The sequence below is a fragment of the Panthera pardus genome, unplaced genomic scaffold, assembly GCF_024362965.1.
Source record: "Panthera pardus isolate Hobbes unplaced genomic scaffold, ASM2436296v1 HiC_scaffold_20, whole genome shotgun sequence".
NCBI lineage: Eukaryota > Metazoa > Chordata > Mammalia > Carnivora > Felidae > Panthera > Panthera pardus.
In genome coordinates, this window is record NW_026526766.1 from 8,821,286 (window position 1) to 8,844,544 (window position 23,259).

General features: G+C 42.4%; 1 long non-coding RNA gene across 18 annotated transcripts in view; it reads left to right on the plus strand.

Moving 5' to 3' along the window:
- Positions 1-23,259, plus strand: part of LOC109275463 (uncharacterized) — a 76,843-nt gene that overhangs the window by 22,009 nt on the left and 31,575 nt on the right. For 6 of the 18 annotated variants that reach the window (XR_008424124.1, XR_008424120.1, XR_008424127.1 and 3 more), the window contains 6 exons: positions 1,157-1,553; positions 2,097-2,200; positions 3,649-3,790; positions 11,254-11,581; positions 13,288-13,402; positions 13,688-13,847. This is a non-coding gene — a long non-coding RNA (uncharacterized LOC109275463). Of the gene's footprint in view, positions 1-1,156; positions 1,554-2,096; positions 2,201-3,648; positions 3,791-11,253; positions 11,582-13,230; positions 13,403-13,687; positions 13,848-16,369; positions 16,968-23,259 lie in introns of those variants that run through there. The other 12 variants (XR_008424129.1, XR_008424118.1, XR_008424128.1 and 9 more) reach the window with 12 other exon arrangements.

Consider the following 23,259-nt stretch of genomic DNA (forward strand, 5'->3'; position numbering starts at 1 on the left):
CGGACCTCATGTATCTGTCAGTATCCAGAACAAAAGTGGCAGGTTGCCTGAGGAACCAGATATTCACCTAGTTCTGGTAGAGAATCCAGTTCTCTTTTCTCTAACACTTGAACTTGGGGGCAATGAGAACCACTGTTGCAATCTCCCTGGGCTGTTAGGTTTCTTCCAGGGCCCTGTGTCATTAGCGGGACCCCAGGATTGTGATGACTGCTCCCCTTAGGAGGGCAAGCTGGTGAGGAAGTGCCCAAACTACCATTTTGAAACCTGGTTCACTTCTAGATCTGGGACCAATCCCCAAATACCAAAATTGAAAGACACTTTGGTGATTAATACCCCTCCTCTTACAGATGGGGATAAAGGGGGAATGGCCCGACCCACTATGGAGAAAGACTGTTTGGGACCCACAAGCATCTTTCTCAGATGTTTACAGCGTCTTGTTGTAACATTCGCCGTGACTTAAGGGAACAAAGAATACAAGCTCACGCATCAACGCCGTGTATAAAGCTCCCCGTGCCTCTGTCTGGTTTGACTTCCCATCCTATGCGGTGGCCATTTTCTCATTTCACAGGCCAGGAAAGTGAGGGGGATGAATCCATTTAGTTAGTAGGTGGCAAAACTCAACTCCAGCTTGGTTTTTATTTAATGGTCCTCCCAAGTCCATTTCTACTTTTGTCCTTGGTAGGGGAGGTGCAAAACAGAAATTAGCCGTAACTCAGGCAGCATGGGGTGCACAGCTGGTGTTCTCAGGTGCCAGAGCTCTAAGGAGAGGCTGTGACTTATAGTGAACCACCCCTTACGTTGGCGGGTGAACACTTCCCTCTTCCAGCCCCCAGATCTGAGGCAGGGCCCCCACGGATCCTAATGTAACTTGGTGCTGTCATCTCAATAGCTGCCTCCACTTGGTTAAATGCCACCTCCCGGACACAGTGTGGCATGTAAAAGCCCAGTCTTTTAGAACCAGCGGGCTCAGTTCCAGCACTTCAGGTGACTGGAGGTATCCATCACTTAACCTTGCCCTGCCTCAATTTTCGGAGCTATAAAATGGGGCTAGCAGTAGTACCTTCCCGGGAAGGTAGGTAAAAGACGTAAAGCATTCAGAAAAGGCAAGTGCTCAGTAAATGTCCGTTGTTGCCCCCATTTTCTCTCCACACAACAGAAGAAACTCTGCTAAAGAATTCTGCATTTTCTCCAGCGGTACGAAGAGTGTGTTCACAGTTCCTGATGACTGGTAGACATCCCAGGGTGAGAAGTATCTATAAGACACAGTCATGTGCAGTTCACAGCTTGACTCTGGAGAGTGATCTCTTCCAGGCCCTCTACTACAAGGGTATTTTCTTTTTCTGTCACTGTCACCCCTCCAACAGCAGAAGTTTCTGGCTCACCCACTGGAGAGGCTAAAGCTTGCCTGGAATGATATTGCTTACAGAATAAAGAGAAGTCAGAGCCTCTTATGTAACTTGAAGAGTAGGAAAGATCCAGTGATAAAAACCAGTGCCCTGAACTTTTGCAAAGCACGATCAATCGCTGCGTACGATCCTCCGGTCCTTGGCAAGGTATCCTTCGTCTGGTTTTTGTAGACTAGGAAAAAAATTAATGAACCCACTGCTATTAGATTGTGTATTCATGCCTAAAGGCTGTAAAAAGGGTACTGTTTCAAGTTAGTCCTGTCATCTAAAATACATCCCCTGTTTGCTTAAGGTTTCTCAGTAATATTCTTTAATTTGATCGCTACCTGTGAATTTGTGTATTTCCTCACACAGAACTGATTCTCCCTCCCCCCTTTGTGTTTCTCTCTTTCTCTCTCTCTCTCTTTTTTTTTTTTTTTGCTTATACTTTTTTGTTTAGATTATCTCTCTCCTGACCTTTCAGTGGCTTACCTTTTTTTTTTTTTTTGCAATGCACAAACAAGGCTGGAAAACAGAGCCAAGATGCAAACTATGAATCAGCCGCTCAGCTTCACATAGTGAGTGCACTATGTGCTATTTCTGGCCAGAGCAGATGTGGCCTTGGTGGGCTGCAGGGAACAGTATCTCTCAGGTAAAAATAAATTACGTAGATAAGGACCAAGATGATGCATATCCTTCATTCGCAAACAGATCATGAACTGGGAGCTGTGTGGAAAGACAACCGGATTGGGAGCTAGTGTCCTGCCCTGGGTTTCTTCCACATGACCCTACCACCCGTCAGCCGTCTGGTCTTGGTGAGTACGTGTGACTGACAAATACGTTTTTTTCATGTTTGTTTACTCATTTCGAGAGAGAGTGAGCAGCAGGAGAGGAGCAGAGAGAGGGGAGACAGAGAATCCCAAGCAGGCTCCACACTGTCCATGCAGAGCCTGATGCAGGGGGCTCGAACCCATGAACTGTGAGATCATGACCCGAGCCAAAACCAAAAGTTGGACACTTAACTGACTGAGCCACCCAGACACCCCTATAAATACATTTCTTTTTAAATCAACAAAAGCATAGGACCAACACAGTAATAAAACTGTGTGCCACCATTGAGTCCCGGGCTATCCTGACATTTTGACCAGCTCACTTCAGACCTGGCTGAGTACTATGTGGATTCCTCCTTGATCCTCTTTGCCTTCCTCCTGCCCCCAAGATAAATGCTGCCTTAAACCTGCAGACTTGCCTACTTCTTCTGTAGACACCTACATCTTTCAGCTGTGGCTGCTGCATACATTCTGCATGTTTGAAAACTTTAAATGAAAGGAAACATGCTGTATATATTCTGTGACTTTTTTTTTAAATTTAGCATTAGATTTCAGCAACATAGCTCTAGTCCATTCATTTTAACTGCTCTTTGCTATAGTGTTTCGTGAACAGACCACCATTCTCTTTTTGAGCAATTAGATTGCTTTGAATTTTGCACTTTCATTATAAACGCTTCAGTGAGTGTCCTTACCCATTTCCTACACTCACATACAATTTCTCTAAGATAGCATTTTTTCAAAATATTTTGGCTACACCCACAGTTAAGGACATACTTTACATGTAAACCCAGCACATGCACAGGCTACGTTTGTGTGTGTGCGCACATATATGTGGAATAAAAGTTCCTCAAATTGAGACCCTTATTTTGTATTCAGGTATAATCCAGTTTAGGCTGGTCTAAAAAAATATCCTGGTTGCAATTTACTAAAGTGATCCTCTGACCCCCGTTTCCACTAAGAATTGGGTAAACACTGTTCTGGGACCTGTACCTACACATGGAATTGATGGATCATAGGTTAGACCCATTTTCAAAGTGAGGAGTTGATGCCTTTGTGAGTTTTTTATGCACTGAAATGGATATTTGCATGTAGCTAGCACTCTAGCTAAAGGAGGCTTTCTAGCATTCTAGAAGGAGGCTTTTAGGGTTATTTTATGTGTCGTATGTTTAGAAATGGAAGTCCTGTTTTAATTTCCTGAGCTTTAATTTTTCATATGTCACAAGATGCCAGAACAAAACAAAAATACTGGACTTTTCAGTATTTTGCAAACTGCTTTCTCTTCAGCCCCAGGGTCCTGGGGAAGATTTCAGGGACTGCCATAGGGTGTGTAAACTGGGGGTGGGCATCAGAACAGGGAAGGGGACAGAATGAGTAGACGGGCGGGGGAAGGTGTGCAGCTTGAAAATATATATTTTTTAATGTTTATTTTTGAGGGAGTCCAAGTGGGAGACGGGCAGAGAAAGGAGGACAGAGGATCTGAAGCGGGCTCTGCGCTGACAGCAGTGAGCCCCGAGTGGGACTTGAACTCACAAATCGTGGGATCATGTTGGATGTTCAACCACTGGAGCCACCCAGGTGCCCCAGATTGAAAATATTCTTAAGTGATGGGTTTAGATGCTCTCTATGGCTCTTTCCAGATCTAAACTTGAATCAAAATAACTTTGGGATCCCTGGACCATTTAAACTTGCAACCAGAACTAAAGAACATGATGGTTTGGGGTATACAGTTCTGGTAAGCCGTGCTGGCCCACCTAAGAGCTGGCCTGTCCCTCCTGTCACTCTAGGAGTTGGTGTGGACAGGGTGTGGTAGGTCCTGGAGGGCAGTGGCTCGGGACACTCCAGATGGGGCTACCATTTCTCTTCTGTCATAGGGGCTTCACCCACATGGGCCTGCTCTAAAAAAAACTTCTGTTTTCATCATGCTTATTGATTCTGTGATGACCAGGAGCCTAAGATACATTTTTCTGAGCTCCATTTCTGCCACACCGAGTGTCGCACATGCTCACAGTAAGGCTCATTCACTCAGCGGGGTACACGTATGGTTAATCATTATATTCGCGGAGACGGAATTTTATTATCAGTTTAATGAAACTCTTGAGCTCCTCACAGGTTTATTTTTGCCTTCCCAATAATAGTAAAGGCATTAAAAAAAAAAGCCTGGTAGTAAGTTGGTAGTAAAGTGACTTCGGGGTGGGCAGATGGTAATTGATGTAGACTCATAGATTCCTTCATAGGCTTGCTCTCTGTCTCCTCCGCCTGCATGACTGCCTCCTCTCAGATCCCAGCCCCTCCCTGCAATCCGTCCTGCCTGCATTTCATCTTCCTTAATCACTGTTTTCATCACCTCACACCCATGCTGAGAAACTCTCTGGGGATCTTCATTCTCCACCACATCCGAATGCCAGCCTGTTTTCAAGGCTTCTCTTAATCTATTCTTTCCTTACCTCTCTGGCTTTATTTCCTTTGCCAGATGTGGTTCTGGTTCCTGTGGTTTAGAGAGAATGGGATTTGGGGGCACACATCACCCCCCACCCCCAAAATTTAAAATCTGCATCATTTTTCTTCACAGTTGAGCCTACTTGCCCTAAACAAAAACACACATCAGCAGGGATTGCTTCCCTCGTGCTCAGGCCAGGGCAGTGGGGCTGGGGGGCCCTCCGGGGAGAGGGGGTGCAAGGAAGCAGGGTATGCCCCTCTGCCTCATATACTGGGAGAGGATGAGCACTGAGAAAGGTGACTTGACTCACTAAAGTCGTTTGCGGAAATCTCTTCTGTTTGACAAGACAGGTAGAATGCACACAACTTAGAAGGCAAATAGGAGACAGATAAATTTGAAGACAGATAAGGCTGGTTAAAAACCTTGGAAAATGGCACACCCTGTATAGGGCAAAATTCAGCAGATCACTGAGCCCCGGAGAAGATGCCAGTGGGGGCTGGTGAAGGAGACTCCAGAGAAGGCTTACCTACTGGAGCAGGCTTATCCCATCTGCAAATAAATTCTTTTCAACTTTTTCTTTGTGTGTGTGTCTGTGTGTTTACTGGCCATTTCCATTGTTTTCCAGAATGATTTCCAGAAGTCCTCATTCTTCCACTTAGCAGCTGTATGATTTGGGGCAAGTTTCTTTACCCATAAAGTAGAAGTAATAATGGAAATAGTTATTTGGGGTTGTTGGGAGGGCTCAAGGAGATAACGTATCTAAAGAGCACAGGCGCACCCGGGTGGCTCAGTCAGTTGAGCATCAACTCTTGATCATAGCTCAGGTCTTGATCTCAGGGTTTTGAGTTCAACCCCACCTTGTGCTCCACACTAGGTGTGAAGCCTTCTTGGTAGGCAGGTAGGTAGATAGATAGCACAGAACATGGTCCAAGATAAAATATTAGCTATTATTCTTATTGTTGTAATTGTTACAAGTATATATTTTGATTTGAGCAGCTGCTGAAATTCTACTTTCTCTCAAGATACCTTCAGGTCACTCTAGTTTAGTAAACATTTACTGAGTGCTCAGTACATGCTGGGCACTGATAGGACACTGATGATACAACAAGATGCTGACCTTGCCCTTGGGTAGCTTACCTTCTAGTAGGGAAGGCAACCCTGTAAGTGGATGATTCCGGTTTAAGGCTGGGCTGCCCTATACACTCACCACCAGCTGCATGCAGCTGCTGAAACTAAATTGAGATGTGCTCTACATATAAACTGGATTTTGAAGACTTGGTTTGAAAAGAGAATGTAAAATATCTAATTAATAATGGTTGGTACAGGGGAGCCTGAGTAGCTCAGTCTTACTTACTTGTTAGTATAGTCTTGATTACCTGTTGAAATAACATTTGGGGTATGCTGGGTTAAATACGTGATTATTTTTTTTTATTGAAGCCCAGTTGACACACGATGTTACATGGGTTTCAGGTGCACAATGTAGTGCTTCAACAAGTCTATGCATTATGCCGTGCTCACCACAAGTGTGGCTACTCAGTCACCATATGATGCTATCACAATACCACTGACTACATTTCCTGTGCTGTACCTTTTATCCCTGTGACATACGCATTCCATAACTAGAAGCCTGTGCCTACCACCCCTTTACCCATTTATCAGTCTATTTCTTCTGTTTATTCCCTTTTTGTTGATTCCATATATAACTGAAATCATATGGTATTCGTCTTTCTCTGACTTATTTCACCTAACATATGCTCTCTAGGACCATCTATGTTGTATATTTAGGACCATATGTTGCTATATGTATATATATTCATATATATACGTGTATATATACACACATTTATATACATACACACTCACACACACATACTACATGTTATTTGTCCATTAATCTATCAGTGGACGCTTAGGTTGCTTATACATCTTCGCTATTGTAAATAATGCTGTAATAAACATAGGGATGCATATATCTTTACACATCAGTGTTTTCTTTTACTTAGGGTAAACACCCAGTAGTGGAATTACTGGATGTATAGGGTTTTTATTTTTAATTTTTTGTGGAACCTCCATACTGGTTTCCACAGTGGCTGCATCAGTTTACATTCCCACCAACAGTGCACAAGGGTTCCTTTTTCTCCATATTCTCACCAACACTTGCTATTTCTTGCTTTTTGATTCTAGCCATTCTGTTAGGTATAAGGTGATACCTTTTGTGGTTTTGATTTGCATCTCCCCAATGGTAAGTGATGTTGAGCAACTCTTCGTGTGTCTGTTGGCCATCTGTAGGTCTTCTGTGGAAACATGTCTCTTAACATCCTCTGCCCTTTTTTAAATCAGATTGAGGTCTTTTGGTGTTGAGTTGCATGAGTTCTTTGTATATTTTGGATATTAACCCTTATTGGATATGTCATTTGCAAATGTTTTCTCCCATTCAGTGGTTTGCCTTTCTGTTTTGTTGATGGTTTTCCTTGTTGTGCAAAAGTTTTTTATTTTGGTGTGTTCCCAATAGTTTGTTTTTGTTTTTGTTTCCTTTGCCTGAGGAGACAGATCTAGAAAAATGTTGCCAAGGCCAATCTCAAAGATATTATTGCCTTTTTTCTTTTAAGAGTTTTATGGTCTCAAGTCTCCCATTTAGGTCGTTAATCCATTTTGAATTATTTTTGTATGGTGTAAGCGGTCCAGCAAGTAGCTGTCCAGTTTTCCAAACACCATTTATCAAAGAGACTCTCTTTCCCTCCTTGTATGTTCTTGCCTCCTTTGTTGTAGATTAAGTGACCACACAAGTGTGGGTTTATTTCTGGACTCTCTATTCTGTTACATTCATCTATGTGTCTGTATTTGTGCCAGTACCATACTGTTTTGATTACTAGAGCTTTGTATTATATCTTGAAATCTGGGAATGTGGTACCTCTAGGTTTATTCTTCTTTCTCAAGATTGCCTCGGATATTTGGGGTCTTTTGTGGCTTCAGACAAATCTTAGTATTATTTTTTCTGTGAAAAATGAGGTTGGTATTTTGATAGGGATTACACTGAACCTGTAGATTACTTTGGGCATTATGGATATTTTAATAATATTGGTTCTCCCAATCCAGGAGCATATTTGTGTCATTTCCACTTACTTGTGTCATCTTCAGTTTCTTTTATCAACCTTTATAATTTTCAATGTACAGGTCTTTCACCTCCTTGGTTAAATTTATTCCTAGGCGTTCTATTCTTTGTGGTGTGATTGTAAATGGAATTGTTTTCTTAATTTTGCTCTCTGTTATTTCCTGTATAGAAGTGCGACTGAGGCACCTGGGTGGCTCAGTCGGTTAGGCGAATGACTTCGGCTCAGGTCATGACCTTGTGGTTTGTGGGTTCAAGCCCTGTGTCGGGCTCTGTGCTGACAGCTCAGAGCCTGGAGCCTACTTTGGATTCTGTGTCTCCCTCTCTCTGTCTGCCTCTGTCTCTCTCTCTCCCTCAAAAATAAATAAACATTAAACATAAATTAAAAAAGAAAACAAATGCAGTTGATTTCCAGGTATTATTTTTCCTCCTTCAACTTTACAGAATTCCTTTTTTCTAAATGTTTGTTTGAGAGTGAGCCAGAAAGCGAGCCTGTGTGCAGGCAGAGGAAAGGCAGGGAGAGATGGGAATAGAATCTCAAGCAGGCTCTGTGCTGACAGTCCCCAGAATTCTTGTAAGTTTTTTAGTGGTGTCTCTAGGGTTTTCTATGTAAAGCATCATATCATCTACAAATAGTGACAGTTAAACTTCTTCTTCTTTATTATTATTATTATTATTATTATTATTATTATTATTGGCTCCTGGGTGGCTCATTCAGTTAAGCAGCCAACTCTCAATTTCTGCTCAGCTCGTCATCTCGTGGTTCATGAGTTTGAGCCCTGTGTCAGCACTAGGATTCTCTGTCACCCTCTCTCTGCCCCTCCCCTACTCACTCACGTGCATGTGCGCTCTCTCAAAAAAAAAAATTTAAAAACTGTAGTATTAGAAAACTTAAATTTATGCAGCCCCTGTTGTGCTTCTGTTGGGTGGCAATGGTCTACGTTGATAGAGGGTGCTGTGGGAACCAACTCAGAAGGGCAGCATGTCAGGGGGTAAAGGAGTGCTTCCTGGAGGACCAGATGCGTCCTGAGCTGAGTCTTAAAGGATGAGCAGAGGTTACCCAGGCAAGGACACAGCTTGAGGATATTCTAGATTGAGGTGACAGGAAGGCCCAAGGAAAGTGTGCCATTGGGGAGGAGCCCTGGGAACAGTTGGTTGTTACACAGCCTAAAGTGTTAGGAGCTGGGGACTGGAAGATGATGAAGCTGCCTGAGAAGTGAGGCCTGTCTTCCTACCATTTAACATCTAGTCGTCATTAAATGCCCTGGTTCTCGTCTTACACCTGAGGTCTGACTATGTGTCCACTCTTTGTTTGAAGTTTTGTGGACTATTGGCTGTTGAAAGTTTGAGGTTTCTGTCTCTACAAGAATAAGACGATCCTGGAAGATAAAACTAAGGCATGCACGTACGCTCCTCGGAAGGCAGAATGTTATTTTCCCTTCTGTACACAGTCCTGGAGAGTGGATAGCAGGCTCACATTTCTGCTTCAAGTATAGACCTAATGAATGGAAACCTAGAGGAAGGTGAGAGCTTTTGGTATGCTCTCATTCATTGGGTCCAAGGAGAGTATACACGACTGCATTCACACCCATCTCTATGTCAGTGACCTTCAGTGGACTACCTCCCACCCCCAAATTTCTACCAATAAGGAATATAATTGGTCTTGGAACAACACAGCTTTGAACTGCACTGGTCCACTTACATACAGATTTCTTTACAGTACTGTAAATGTATTTGCTCTTAAGATTTTCTTAACATTTTCTGTAGCTTACTTTAAGAATACAGTATATAATACATACATGAAATATGTGGTAATTGACTATTTAGGTTATCTGTAAGGCTTCCAGTCAACAGGCTATTAGACACATCTGGGGGGAGTCAGAAGTTATACATGGCTTTTCGACATGGAGAGTTGTTGCTCTTGACCCCTGCCATTATTCAAGGGTCAATTGTATAATCATTTATCAGATTACACTAATTTGGAAGCTCATTATATCCACTCTATCCCAAATCACCCTCAGGTCTTCTGCCTTTAATAACTAATTATTAAATGGACATTTAGTAGGTCATGCAGGGTGAAAGAGGAGTACCAAAGGAGACTGAAAACCTAAGTGGATGGAGAAGCTGGAGAGTGACAAGACATCTTCAACATCTGCTTCTCACTCTTTAACGTGCACGTGAATCAAACAGATCCTGCAAAGATACTGGTTCTAATTCATTAGGTTTAGGGGTGGAAGCAACAATATGCATTTTTTTTTTGAGCTTCCGGGTCATGTCAGTGCTACTGGTCCATGGACCTCACTTTGAGTTACAAAGTCCTCAGAGTCAATTTAGTACAAATCTTTACCCACGGCTGGAAACTGCATTGCAACAGCCCTGATGAATCGTTAGAAGCCTCTGAGGGAAGACCTATCGCGTGATTCACCTCCTCCTCCTTTGTGGCGTAAGTCTAATTGTTGGAACAGTTTTTCTTGTCCCTAGACGCTATCTGGGAAATTTCTATGCATTGGTCCTTGTTCTATTTCTGGAACCACGGAGATAATGAACCTGATCTCTCTTTCTCATGACAGCCATTTGGAAATTTGAAGAGTATTTTTATATTTCCCTTAATTCTTTTCAGTACATTAAATCTCATCTCCTTTCGCTGTTAATCATAGGACCCTCTGGGCTGTCCTGGGAATCTGTTCTTTAAGTGTACCTCTTGTAATTGAGCACAGCAGTCTTGCTTTGTCTAAACATCAGAGAGTAAGATGGGCCTATTACCTCCCTGGCTGTTGACTTTCTGCTTCTGCTAGAGCCCTCCGTCATCTTGGCCTGTTGACTACTCTTTGGGTGTCACTGCTTGTAAGCCCCTCTTAGTGAAAAGAGCTAGAGAATACATGTATGCTTATGTGTACGTGTATGTCTATGTATTTTCTCATTTGTCCATCCATCCTTCTGTCCATCCATCCATAGAAAACTCTGAGTTCAGCATGATAGATTTACTCCAATCCAGTTGCATAGGTAGATTGTAGTTTTCTCCCTTTCCATGTTTACAAGTCCCTTCCCTGGAAGTAAAAAAAACCTGCCTTCTTATATCCTTAAGATAGTTACCTGTGTGATCAAACCCTTGGGTAAAACCAATCGTCTATTCATCACCGCTGTCCTTCCCCTGTGCACACTTGCCTCACACCACTCACTTCCCAACACACTCCCACTTCTTCTGGGACTCAGCTAATAGTTTTTGGGCTGAACTATTTGGGAAGGCAAGGGGAAAAGGAGGAGGAGAAGTTTTTTTTTCTCTTTTGACTTGTAATTGAGTGAATTATACTAATAGGTTTTTCTAATATTGACTCATCCTTGGACTCATGCATTGTGCCCTGCTTTGATTTTTCTACTCTTTCATTTAAGATTTCTTGGTAAGTTAATTTATTTTGCTAATCTGAAAAGGCTTTGTCATGCAAGAAATGTTCTTAGACATTCCCTTAATTCCATTCTCTTTGATTTCTACAGGGGGAATATAAAGATTTCTCCTGACTTATGTGAATTTTTCCAGAGTCCTTTCTTTTGGAAATGCTACAAGATGGCTGTGTTTTCAGTGGTGGAAATTATCGATAGGACTCAAAAGCAAGGAATCACAGAATATCTGCTTTCCAGTAGTGATGTATGACTCACCAAAGCCACAACATTTTTTATAATACCCTTAGTTTTTTTCATAGAAACAGAACTGAGATTCCTAATATTTCCTGGAATTTTTTTAAAAAGGAAGGAAAAAAAGAATTCAAGGAGATGTCCATTGGTTAGCCCATCACTGGCACGCATCGGCGTTGAAGAGTAATTGGTGAGTAAACCAGTACCGATACCACTATCCTTCATGTCCAGCCTGCCCCCAAAGATTTTCTTGGAACCGACAAGAAGGTTAATTGAAAATATAAATCTGCTTTGGAAAGCATTTGCATTTTAAGCAGAGATGGAATTTGGGGAAGTGCCATGTAGATGTCTGTCATTCTACAAGTCATAATTATTGTCAGTGACCTGAGACCTGGAGCAGATCATGATGGTTAAATAATGTCCATAGTGTTGCTCTTGGGGAAAGCCTTTGTCCCCACCTGATCATTCCCACATTGCCTTGGGTCTTTTATGCCTAAAGTGCATATGTTGCTTCTGTTTATCTGAGTAGTTAATTTTGGAGGCAACCATTTTGCAGATCTGATTTCCTTCCTCTGACAGACAAGGCCTGGATTGCTCTTGCTTTTATATTTCATTATTCACACATTCTTCCCCATCTCTCACCAATCGTCCCACCATTTCTGTTTAAAGAAGATCTTTAATATGTATGTAGACCCATCCCAAAAGGTCTACATGCTACATGTGCACATGCACATATACCCACAGTGCACGTGTACTTCTGTATATGTTCTTTTTAATTTTTTTTTCTTGACTAGATCACTCCCAAAAAAAAAACATTTGAGTATGACAAAAGCTGGTAAAAGAGATGAAAAGGATGATACTTTTTGGTTAGGGAGTTTGAATTAATTTTTGCCATGACAAGTTGACTATTGGGGCACTGTGTGTCCCTGTGAATTGTATGCTTCAGCTACGTCCCTGGCTCTGTTGACCCACAGAGAGAGTAATCCAATTATCCAAATAGGGAAATGCCTCAAAACAATGAATAATCAGAAGTTGCATTTTAGAAGCACGTTCATTCATGAAACTGGTAGGTCACGTTCATTTTAGAAGTGCATCAGCAGGAATGTTGTCTGAGCCTGCACTTAGAACATTCATTCATTCAGTCAGCAAACACATATTGAGAGCCTTCCATGTGCTGGACACTGTCCTAGGTGCTGGAGATGTATTAATTAGCAGAGAGAAACATGGTCCCTGATGATAAATTTAACAACTGGTTTTTTTGAACCAAAAGCTCTGATGTTTCATATTTTGCAATGCCTGTGCTCTAGATACTCCCACCATAACCAATTTCAAGCTCCCCAAGTTCTGCAGTGCCTGGCACATAGAAACTGGCCACCATCATCATGTTCCTATCTTGATCATCATTAGGCTTGCTTTGACAACATAATAAAAAGAAGCTCACGACCTACAGGGGAAGAGTCTAAGATGTGCTCAGGGGAGTGTGTGGAGAAGGGTCTGAAAGATGAGGGACATTCCTTTTTATTTTTTACTTAAAATCTGTAAGATGTGCATTTTTAGAAGTATGTATTTTATAACCTTTAAAGAAAGAATTTACAGTGCCCAAGTGACCAAGCATGGCTTTCACATGATGCTGGCCAGATGTGACCACATCGTGGATATAAGACCGTTATTCCAAGTCCCATATCACAATATGTGAATCCTTGATAAATGGCTGTTGAATTGTTTTCCTGGTGAGAAGTGACTTAAACTATTCACAGAAGATAAGCATTCAATTTGCTGCAGAACAAGTCACCCCAAAACAGTCGCTTACGCTACTGACAATATTTATTTTGCTCACAGGTTTGCAATTTTGGTGGGGCATGGTGGGCACATTATGTCTCTTCTCTTTGGCATCAGGTGGGGTGACTGGAAGGCTCTGAGTAGAATTCTCTGAAGGGGCATGCCTGTGTTGGCAGGGGATGCTGGCTGTTGGCTGGGACTGCAGTTCAATGGGGTCATTTGTCTCTCCAAGGTAAGTGTCCCAAAACAGAGCCAGGTGGAAGCTATTATCAGCTTCTATGACCTAACCTTAGAAACCCTACACCATCACTTCTCCATACTCTTGTCCACGGTGGGGGTGGGTCACAAAGCATCACCCAGGTCCAAGGAGGGGAAGCTATTATCAGCTTCTATGACCTAACCTTAGAAACCCTACACCATCACTTCTCCATATTCTTGTCCGCGGTGGGGGTGGGTCACAAAGCATCACCCAGGTCCAAGGAGAGGAAAATTAGATTGTACTTCTCTCTCTATGCAGGTTCTGCAGGAAGGTGTGGGACTGGAATATTAATGTGGCCACTTTTGGAAAAGACAACCTGCTTCAAGAAATTCTCACCTTTTCCATGTCATCTGTACCAGCTGTAGCTGCAGAGAAAATGTGAAAAGTGAGCCAGATTCTCTCAGCTGCCCAGCTGCACGTGAGCATTGCAACTTCTTCACGCCAAAAATAAGGCACGGTGTAAGCTGTCAGTGCTTAGCTGGGAAACCCAACAAATTTTCATGTTGTATTTCCCATGCCTAGTACAGCCATGAGTTTTAAATTCCCTGTGAACTGTCAAATATAGCTTAAGCAAAAAAAAAAAAAAAAAACAGATGAACTCATGACAGGGATGGTGGAAGTCTACCTTTGCTTGGTTGGGCTCTGTATTTTAATTTTTGTTTCTAAGCTTTCTCAAAGAGCACAGCTAGGAGATTCTTCAGTGCATATAGGTGTCTTTATGCTTGCCAGCCACATGATGGATAAGGCTGTGTAGAACTTCATGTAGTGCTTGAGGGTCCAATGCATTCTTCCTATTATCTACTTACTAGGGTTGGAGTTGGTTCATTCATTTGTATCCTCAGTGTCCCTTGGTTCCCCACTGGGGCATGCATAAATAGAACATATTAACAGGAGACTAACAGGTAATTACCAGATATGTATGGATTGCCCATAGAGTAGCACTTAGAGAATTGTCAGAAAACATCCAGTTAATGCAGTCTGCTCAATTGGAATCTTAATTTATGGTATGAATTGGTAGCCCCAAACCAGTGGTGTATTAGACCTTCAGGGATTCTAATTTTTAAAGACACTATTATTATAATTTTATACTTCTGAACCAATCCAAGTTCTTTCCTAATATAAGAAGATGAGGTCATTGTGTAACAGAGGTCTCAAAAACTAAGCTCTTTTGGCAATTCACATTTAAAACAAAATGGTTCATGGCTGGATAAATCAAATGGAATTTTAACAAAGTTTTGTCCCCAATCTTTTCTTGTTTAAGCTGAAGACAACCATGAGGTATTTCAGCTAAGACAAGTCAGTATTTTGCTTTGCAGAAATTTGTTGACATTTTTAGCAGTCCCTTTTCTCCTGTAACTACAATGCCAAATGAGCAAAATGAGTGTACTGACAGCCCATACTGTCCCTGCTTCAATGGAATTCAAATATTGTGTGTCCAGATATTTCTGTTCCTTGACATATACTTGTGAGGAACATTGCTAATATCCCCAGCTCAGACAGTTAATTATAAAAATGATCAGTGAAGATAGCCTGGTGGTTCTTCAGTTCACCTAGGGGGAGCTTGGGGCTCACTCCCCAAAGATGCTGTTTCACAGGCCCATATGAATCTTGAAAATTCCCCTTATGATTCTGGGTACCAGCCCAGCCTGGGACGGATTGAACTAGAATATTTGCTAACTCCTAAAATAATTTTTGTGAGGAGGGTTTTGCCTTGATAGAAGTTACTGTGGCTCAGGACAAAATAGTATTATGATTCAATTTCTATCCTTGGTAAACATTTTAGAGTAGGAACTCAGGTTTCCACTAAACTTTTATATATTGACTCACTTTATAGTAGAGGCTATAGCTTTGAGAAAGAAATGGGGGAAAAGAATTCCAGTTCACAAATCACTGTTTCCCTCTTTAGCTTTGTGTTTGGGCTGAAATATTTCTTTTATATATAAATGTTCTATATGATGATGGTTATCATTATTGGCTACAAGTTTTTGTGTTTTTTTTTTTTTTTACATTCTTCAGGCCCTTTCAGCTGGAGTTCCTAAAATAAACAATTATATTGTTTTTGGTTAGAAGTCACCAATGGGGCATGCCTCACAAAAATGGCAATTGTTGTGTAGAGCCACAAAGAATAAATAAGATTTCCACAGGTAGAAGAGTAGATAAAAGATACTTCCAGGTAGAGGGAACGGAATAAACAAAGGCACAAATGCTTGAACTTGCTTGGCACACTCAAGCAGAGGTGATTAGCTCAGGGCAGCCAGGGTACAATAGCTATGGGAGATACCCATGGCTGGAAATATTCAGCCCTAAGTGATGGAAGCAAAGAATTCTAAAGTTCTGTTCCTAATTGTCCAGAGTGGCCTTTTGAAGAAATGTGTTTAGATAGATTCTGAGGATGCATCTGGCTCTGGGATTAATGAGGGCTCACAAGAAGGGTCAACAGAGTATCAGGGCCCCATAATTTCTCTTTCATACCTTCTCTTGATTAGGCATATAAATATGCTCAGTGTCTTTTTCCTGTATCTTGGAATATGTTTTGAGATCCTTGAGGGAGTCGTGAAATGTTGACTCTGTGGACAAGGGGGTTTTGCTTTTGGTTGTCATTTTAACCCTGTCGGTGGGTACTCTGGCAGGACTGTCCTGGAACATATTTAAGTGGTGAGAACCATATGAAATACACCCTAATGTTCACATCTGAATTTCTGAATCAGTGATCCAGTCAAAGGGATGACCGAGTAACTATTAATCTGATTGGCTGCATGTATATATTTTCATTTAAAAGCTGATGGGGCACAGCCCTAATTTTTTTTTTTTCCCAGAAGATAATAGCTAAAGTAGACATTAGATCCTACTTCAGTGTTTACCAGAAAAGTTCACACTATCACAGCACTTGCATGATGTGAAATTTTGCTTTTTTTTTTTTAATGTTTATTTCCTTTGGAGAGAGTGAGCTGGGGACAGAGAGAGGGAGACACAGGATCCGAAGGAGGTTCAAGGGTCTGCACCATCAGCACAGAGCCCAACACAGGGCTTGAACTCACCAACAGTGAGATCATGACCTGAGCCGAAGTTGGACGCTTAACTGACTGAGCCACCCGGGCACCCCAGGCGAATAATTTTTTAATAAACCAATGCAAATATTTTACATGCTTCAAAGAAACTTAAAATGTGTCTTTACCTGCTCAAAATCGTAATTTATGTGAAACCTCTCTTTGTTGTTCCCACTGTCTTTCAGTTCTGCCCAACAATCTCCTGGGGACAACAATATGTAGGTGTTTGAATAATACTGCTTGAAGATTTTATATTTAATTAACATTTTTTTTTCAATTCGTGGACTTTCTTGGGGGAACACATTCTAGCTAAAATCAGGATGTGTGCATCGTAAATTCTGTCTGCATTTCCTGTTCATCTGTCACCTCCTATTCCCTCCCCCTGGTACTAGTTATTAATTCCATGCTAGTTGATTTTGCAAAAAGAAGAGAATAAGAACATGATAAATAAGGCAGAAGAGATCTTCCAGTTCCCCTCCATTTTGAATGTGGCTCTTTGTATATCCAACAGTGCAAAGTTTGAGATGACTGTTCCACAGGGTCTTTTATTTCCAATATTTTAAAATTATTTTGATTTAGTAAGCTAATAAGGTCAATTAGTTCTTAGTGCTGGAGCAAACACTTTGACTTTTAGCTAGATATTAAGTTAAAAACCTTAGAATGTAAATCTGTGGGGAATTTTAAAGGTTGTCCAGTCCAGCCACAGCTTTGGAAATAGGGCCTCGTTCTTGAAGAACCTTCTCCACCCTTTAGGCCTAGAGTTGTGCTTGGTCATCCCTCAAACACTTCCTGTCCCATTATTCTGACCTTAAAACAGCAGTCTTCAAGCCAACGTAAATTTTCTAGTGGCCACATATCTGTGGCATACAGGTAAGTTGTGTAATGCTCAGCAAAGTACCCAGTTTGGGCCTCAGGTCTACCACCTCTTAGATTTGTAACCAGTGAAGTTACCACCACTGAGCCTTATTCATTTATCCAAGGCATTCAGAAAATCATCCATGTGTCAGCACTAGCCCAGATGCTGAGCATACAGTGTTCAACAAAACAGACATAGTTTCTGTTCCCAAAGAACTCTGCTTCTGGGAATATACAACAAAGAGTTACCATTTGCAACCCAGAAGGTCAGTTCTCTGATAGGGAGAGCCCAGGCTTGGAAATGGGGCATGCTGGACAGGCAAACTGTTTGGTGTCATTACCTCAAAGCTGAGACAGGAATAATTATGAGTTCCTTAACTTTCTTCCATGTAAATGGTGACACACCTACCTTGTTGGGTTAGAGTGAGAGACCGAAACAATGAATGTAACATCCCAGAGCTGTGCCCAGCCGTTCATTATTGAGCCAGAAAACATATATTGAATAGATAGCATTCCAGGCAATTGGGATTCAAAAATGAGTAGGGTGCTGTCCCCATCCTCATGGGTCTTACAGGCCAGAGGTCCAGCCCTAGCTTCTGAGGCTGCTGTATTATTGCTGTGCCCCCCTGCCCTTGCCTGTTCACCTGTCTGCATCTCAAGAGCACCAGCTTAGGGAAGCCAGGAATGCTTGTTTCTCTCTTGTCTACTGTTGTATGTTCAATGCTCAGCAGTTCCTAGCTGACCTTGGCTGCAAAGATGCAGCCCATGCCCTCCCTCACCTTTTCAGTTCACACCTGCCCAACTTTTTACTGCCACACCCTGCATTTATTTGCCAGAAGGTCTCCTCTAGCTGCCAAAGCCCACTCAGGCCACACCTGGGGGTGTGATGGGGAATTAAGCCCCATCTAGTTGTCCCACATCCTACCCCCTCTGAGGAATTATACTTACCCCCATGGCAATAGCTTGATTAGTAATTTACCCTTCTTTGGCTGTTTTCCCTCTTTTTTTAAAAGTTTATTTAGTTTGAGAGAGAGATAGGTACTAGCACCAGTGGGGGAGGGAGAGAGAGAGAATCCCAAGCAGGATCCACACTGTCAGCACAGAGCCCAATACAGGGGCCCGAACTCATGAACCGTGAGATCATGACCTGGTATGAAATCAACAGTTGGACACTTAACTGACCTAGGCAGCCAGACGCCCTTCCCCCCAATTCCTAACCAATGATTTCAGAGGGTCCCCCAACTCCACCAATTGCATTTGAATCTTTGTCTAAACGTCTGCCCAAACTAAAATGTCCACACAGCATCCAAATCTTTATCTTCTATCTAGATAATTCTGGTGCCTGTAAAGAGCCCATCTCATGATGGGAACTGAAAATGTCAGATAACCTTGCAACAATGGATGGATACTTGACCTGCACTGAGCTAATCAGACGCATGTACTCCATTCCCTATGTCATGAAGAAGGAAAAGACCAGAATCGATTCTGTTGACAGATGGTCGCAGAGACCACGACCTGAATGAGCATTTCCAGCATCCAGTGTCGGCACTCAAGGCACAACACCCTGCACAGAACATGGCTTCCCTGAATGGTTCTACCTGGATATTTTTGAGCCCTGCTCTTTTCCTTGCAACCTCCGAGCTTCTACTTCTCTTGTCCTCACAGAGATTCTTAGATCTCTCCAGTACCTTTTGTGATCAATTCCTTTCCTGCCAACCCATCACGTTCAGTTCCTGTAGCATGTGCCTAAGAAGGTGGTCTGTGTGGGTCAGGACAGAACCAAGAAAACAGTCCTCTACCTCTTGCAAGCAGTTGGGACTTAATACAGAAGATGATGGAAGATCTGGAAAGCCAACCAGGGAGCAATGAGGTAACCCACAGATCAGTAGCATCTGGAAGCTACCATCAACCCTGGAGCTGGAGGAACCATGGGGGAAGGAAGGAGCTAGAACCACAGGACGGGGGCTACCCAGAGAGGTGACCAGTTGGGTCCCAAGACCTGAGGCCACACCAGGGAAAAGAGCCAGAAATAGACCTGAACACCAACAGGCAATTGCCATGCACAAGTAATGGGAGCTCACATAATTTTTGGCTGAATGAAGAGGGCCAGGACCAGAACCTTGTGTTATACCAACTTTTAAAGGCTAGGGGAATTAGACCTTGGCCCCTAAGGAGAAGCAGTCAGAGAGCCAGGAGGACACCGAGGCAAGAGTAGCATTCCCCATGCCACAGCTCTGAAGCCATCAAATCTGCCAGACCCCTAAATGGATTTCCACCAAACAGAACTCTGAATTATTCATCGAGTCCAGACAGGAGACTCAGAGTGCTTATCCATGAGCTTCGGGTATCATAGCTTCTAATCCAGGCTATTCCCTGGGTAACCTGAGTTATTAAGTAAGGATCACAGTGCTTGCCAACTTTCACTGGGCAAGATAAGAAGCAATGCATCATGGAGATTTTTAAATAGCTTGGCAAGATGGGGAAACACATCACAGCAGGAACCTTAATTGATAAAGTAGAGACAAGTGCACTCATTCTCACGGTTGGAAATTACGGGACTGTCCTATTTGACTTCTGTGAGTGGATGGATTGCAACATCTTTGTTAGTGGCAAAGCAGAAGACAAAACAAAGCTCTGTGTCTGGATTTGGGAGAAGGAACGTGGTGTGAAGCAAAGAGCACCATTTCAGATCAGGAGAACTTCATTTGAATCTCACCTCCACTGCTTGTTAGCCTTGTGATTTCAGATGTTGTTTTCAACCAATCGTTAGCCTTTTCGTGGTTAAAAGTGATGATGTGGGCCACTTATCATTCTGGGCACTTCATAAATATTTGTTCCCAAATCCCCCTTCTTTTTACCATAACTCTAGCCTAGGAAAAATTCTTTCTCCAAAAAAATAGCTGGGATGAATCATTTCAATAGGAAAAAGTTTAAAATGAATTAAAATCCAAAACTCGGCACTCCTGGTTATTATCGAAAGCACCACTTTCCCTGGGCAGTCTACATCCAAGGCTATTTAGTCAGAATTTCAGATGGTCTAAAAAAATTTTATCTGTGCCCGTTTTTGTTTCTTGAAAGAAAAACCTCACTTCACTTGCATGCCATCAAATATCAGTTCATCTATATTTTGAGTGGGATTTCATCCTCCGTTGGTGCCTGGGTGTTTCTGTGACTTAAGCAAGGGGTCCCTGTGCCTTTATCACCTGGTTTCTGCCTGACGTGGCTGGAAAGATGATTGCCTCCAGGCCCATCACAAAGGAGCGGGGCCTCCAGGGTGCATTAGCAGCACCAAGGAGTATTGCCAAGATACAGCATAAAACACAAGACTCCATGGTTCCCCTCTGGGTTTCTGGAGCAGCTGTCTCTAGCTCAGCTGTGGAAATTTCAGTTCCTTCATTGAAACCCAAACACCTGTGTCCCCAGACAGGAAAATGCCTAATAAAGTGACTTCCTCCATGCTGGCTAGTCCTGTGATTTTATTCAGCCCTTAAGGACAGTGTGGGGGCTGAGGACTACACACCAGCCTACCCAGAGAGGGAGGCAAGCCCCAGAGATGGTCACTGAGGTAGAAAAGTACTTGCCCACGTTGATGCCTGGGGGCTGCGCTCAGAGTACTCAGGGCTTACCTTGGCTTTGAAGCATCAAATGGAGGGATGCCTGGGTGGCTCAGTGGGTTAAGCGTTCGTCTTCAGCTTAGGTCATCATCTTGCAGTTTGTGAGTTCCAGCCCCGCATTGGGCACTTGGTTGACAGCTCAGAGCCTGGAGCCTGTGTCTCCCTCTGTCTCTCCCTGCTCACACTCTCATGCTCTCTCTCCAAAATAAATAAACCTTAAAAAAATGAAACATCAAAGATCAGACAAAATCAGGTATCACTTAAACTTTGTCATTGCATGGGCAACCTGTATGCCTTCTCTCTCATTCTGCTGGCTCATCTTTGGGACGATACTCTTTAATTTCAGAGCACCCAAGGGATAGTTATCCCTTTGGTTACATATCAGTCATCTGCCTTTAAATATCTTACTTGACATGACTTTGTTTTAGAAAATAGCATTTCAAACCCAAATTTTTTATATTTTAAAGATTTATTTTTGAGAGGGGCAGAGCAAGGGGGAGACACAGAATCCAAAGCAGACTCCTTTACTCATGTAATTTTTACTGTAACACAGTGAGGTGGGCCCAGTACAATCCACATTATCAATGGGAAAGATACAGCACAGAGAGTAATTGACTAGCAGAAGATCCTAAGTGCCAGAGTCAGGATTTGAACCCGGGCCCTCTGCCTCCTACATCTCTCCCAAGCTCAAGAAAATCCACCAGGTCATTTAAAGGTTTTTATAGGGGCATCTGGGTGGCTCGGTCAGTTGAACATCCGACTCTTGGTTTTGGCTCAGGTCATGATCTCACAACTTTGTGAGTTCAAGCTCCATATGCTAGCCTACTTGGGATTCTCTCTCTCTCCCTCTTTCTCTGCCCCTTCCCTACTCGTGCTCATTCTTGCTCTCTTTCAAAATAAATAAATCAACCTAAAGTTTTTATAAAGCTCTTTCTGCTGTGTGTCCTGTGGTTTCACCCAAATTGCTTGCTGTCATTTATCCCTATGCCCACTGCTCACACTGGATTTCTTCTCACTATTGTCCAGGAGATTTCCTTCCTCTCCCTCTTGCATCGATTCCAGGTTTTTGGGGTATCATTCCTTCTTTCTTGTGGAACCATCCTTTAGAAGACATCTCAGAAAATGTTTGCATTCTGTCTTGATAGTGTGGGGTATGGCATTCAAACGTCCTTGGAATATTTCTCTTCTGATCTGTTAGTACGATGTTGGGCCTCCTGGTTTCCTCTGTATTTCAAATTTTTTTGAGGTTTATTATTTTTGAGAGACAAAGGGTACAGAGAATCTGAAGCAGGCTCTGAGCTGTCAGCACAGAGCGCAATCTGGGGCTCGAACTCACAGACTGTGAGATCATGACCTGAACCAAAGTTGGACAAAGCCATCCAAGTACCCCCCCCCCCCACTTTTTAATATTTATTATTTTTGAGCTAGAGGGAGGCAAGGTTTCCTCTATATTTTAGAAAAAGGTTTTGAGTTATTTCCTTATTGTCCAAATCTTTTATAAATTTTATATTTATGAATATAACTTTAGCTCTCACCTGTAAATTTCTAAGAACTCTTTCTTATCCTAATAATAATCTCTCCTTATTTCTTTTTCTTAATAGCATCCTGACCTTTTTAAGGATAAATAGCTTCTCTCTCTGAGGTCATTACACAGTTTTATTAAACTTTTTTTGAGTTTCCTTTCTTCCTCCTTTGTTTTGATGTCTCATCTTTTATGTTAGAGACTTTCTTCACATGCCAAGTAATCTTTAGCTCTCTCTCAAGATTGGAAAAAGTGAGTAAATGCTGATGGGAAACTCTATGGAGTTGGGCATGGCTTGTCAGGTGCACTGGACGTGACTGGATGAAGATTTGTCTTTTTCATTAGGAGGTTTCTAAGTGTCTGTACGTATAGGTTTGTCTCCAGGCACATGAGGTATTTTTTTTGTGCTGAATTTATTAAAATTCAACGTTAGATGTGGGGGTTCCTAAAACCTCTTCTGCTATTTCTGCAACTTGGTTTCTACTTCCCTGCCATCTTGCTTGTCTTTTCTTTCCCCACTACTTGCTTCTGAGACATTTTAATGTAGAGGGGTTTGGTTCATGCTGACCCATGTCCTCAGAGGGCTCTTCTCTCTCTCCTTTTTTTTAATGTTTATTTATTTTTTGAGAGACTGAATGCCAGCAGGTAAGGGGCAGAGAGAGAGGGAGACACAGGATCTGAAACAGGCTCCAGGCTCTGAGCTGTCAGCACAGAGCCCGACACGGGGCTCCAACTCACCAACCATGAGATCATGACCTGAGCTGAAGTCAGATGCTTAACCCACTGAGCCAC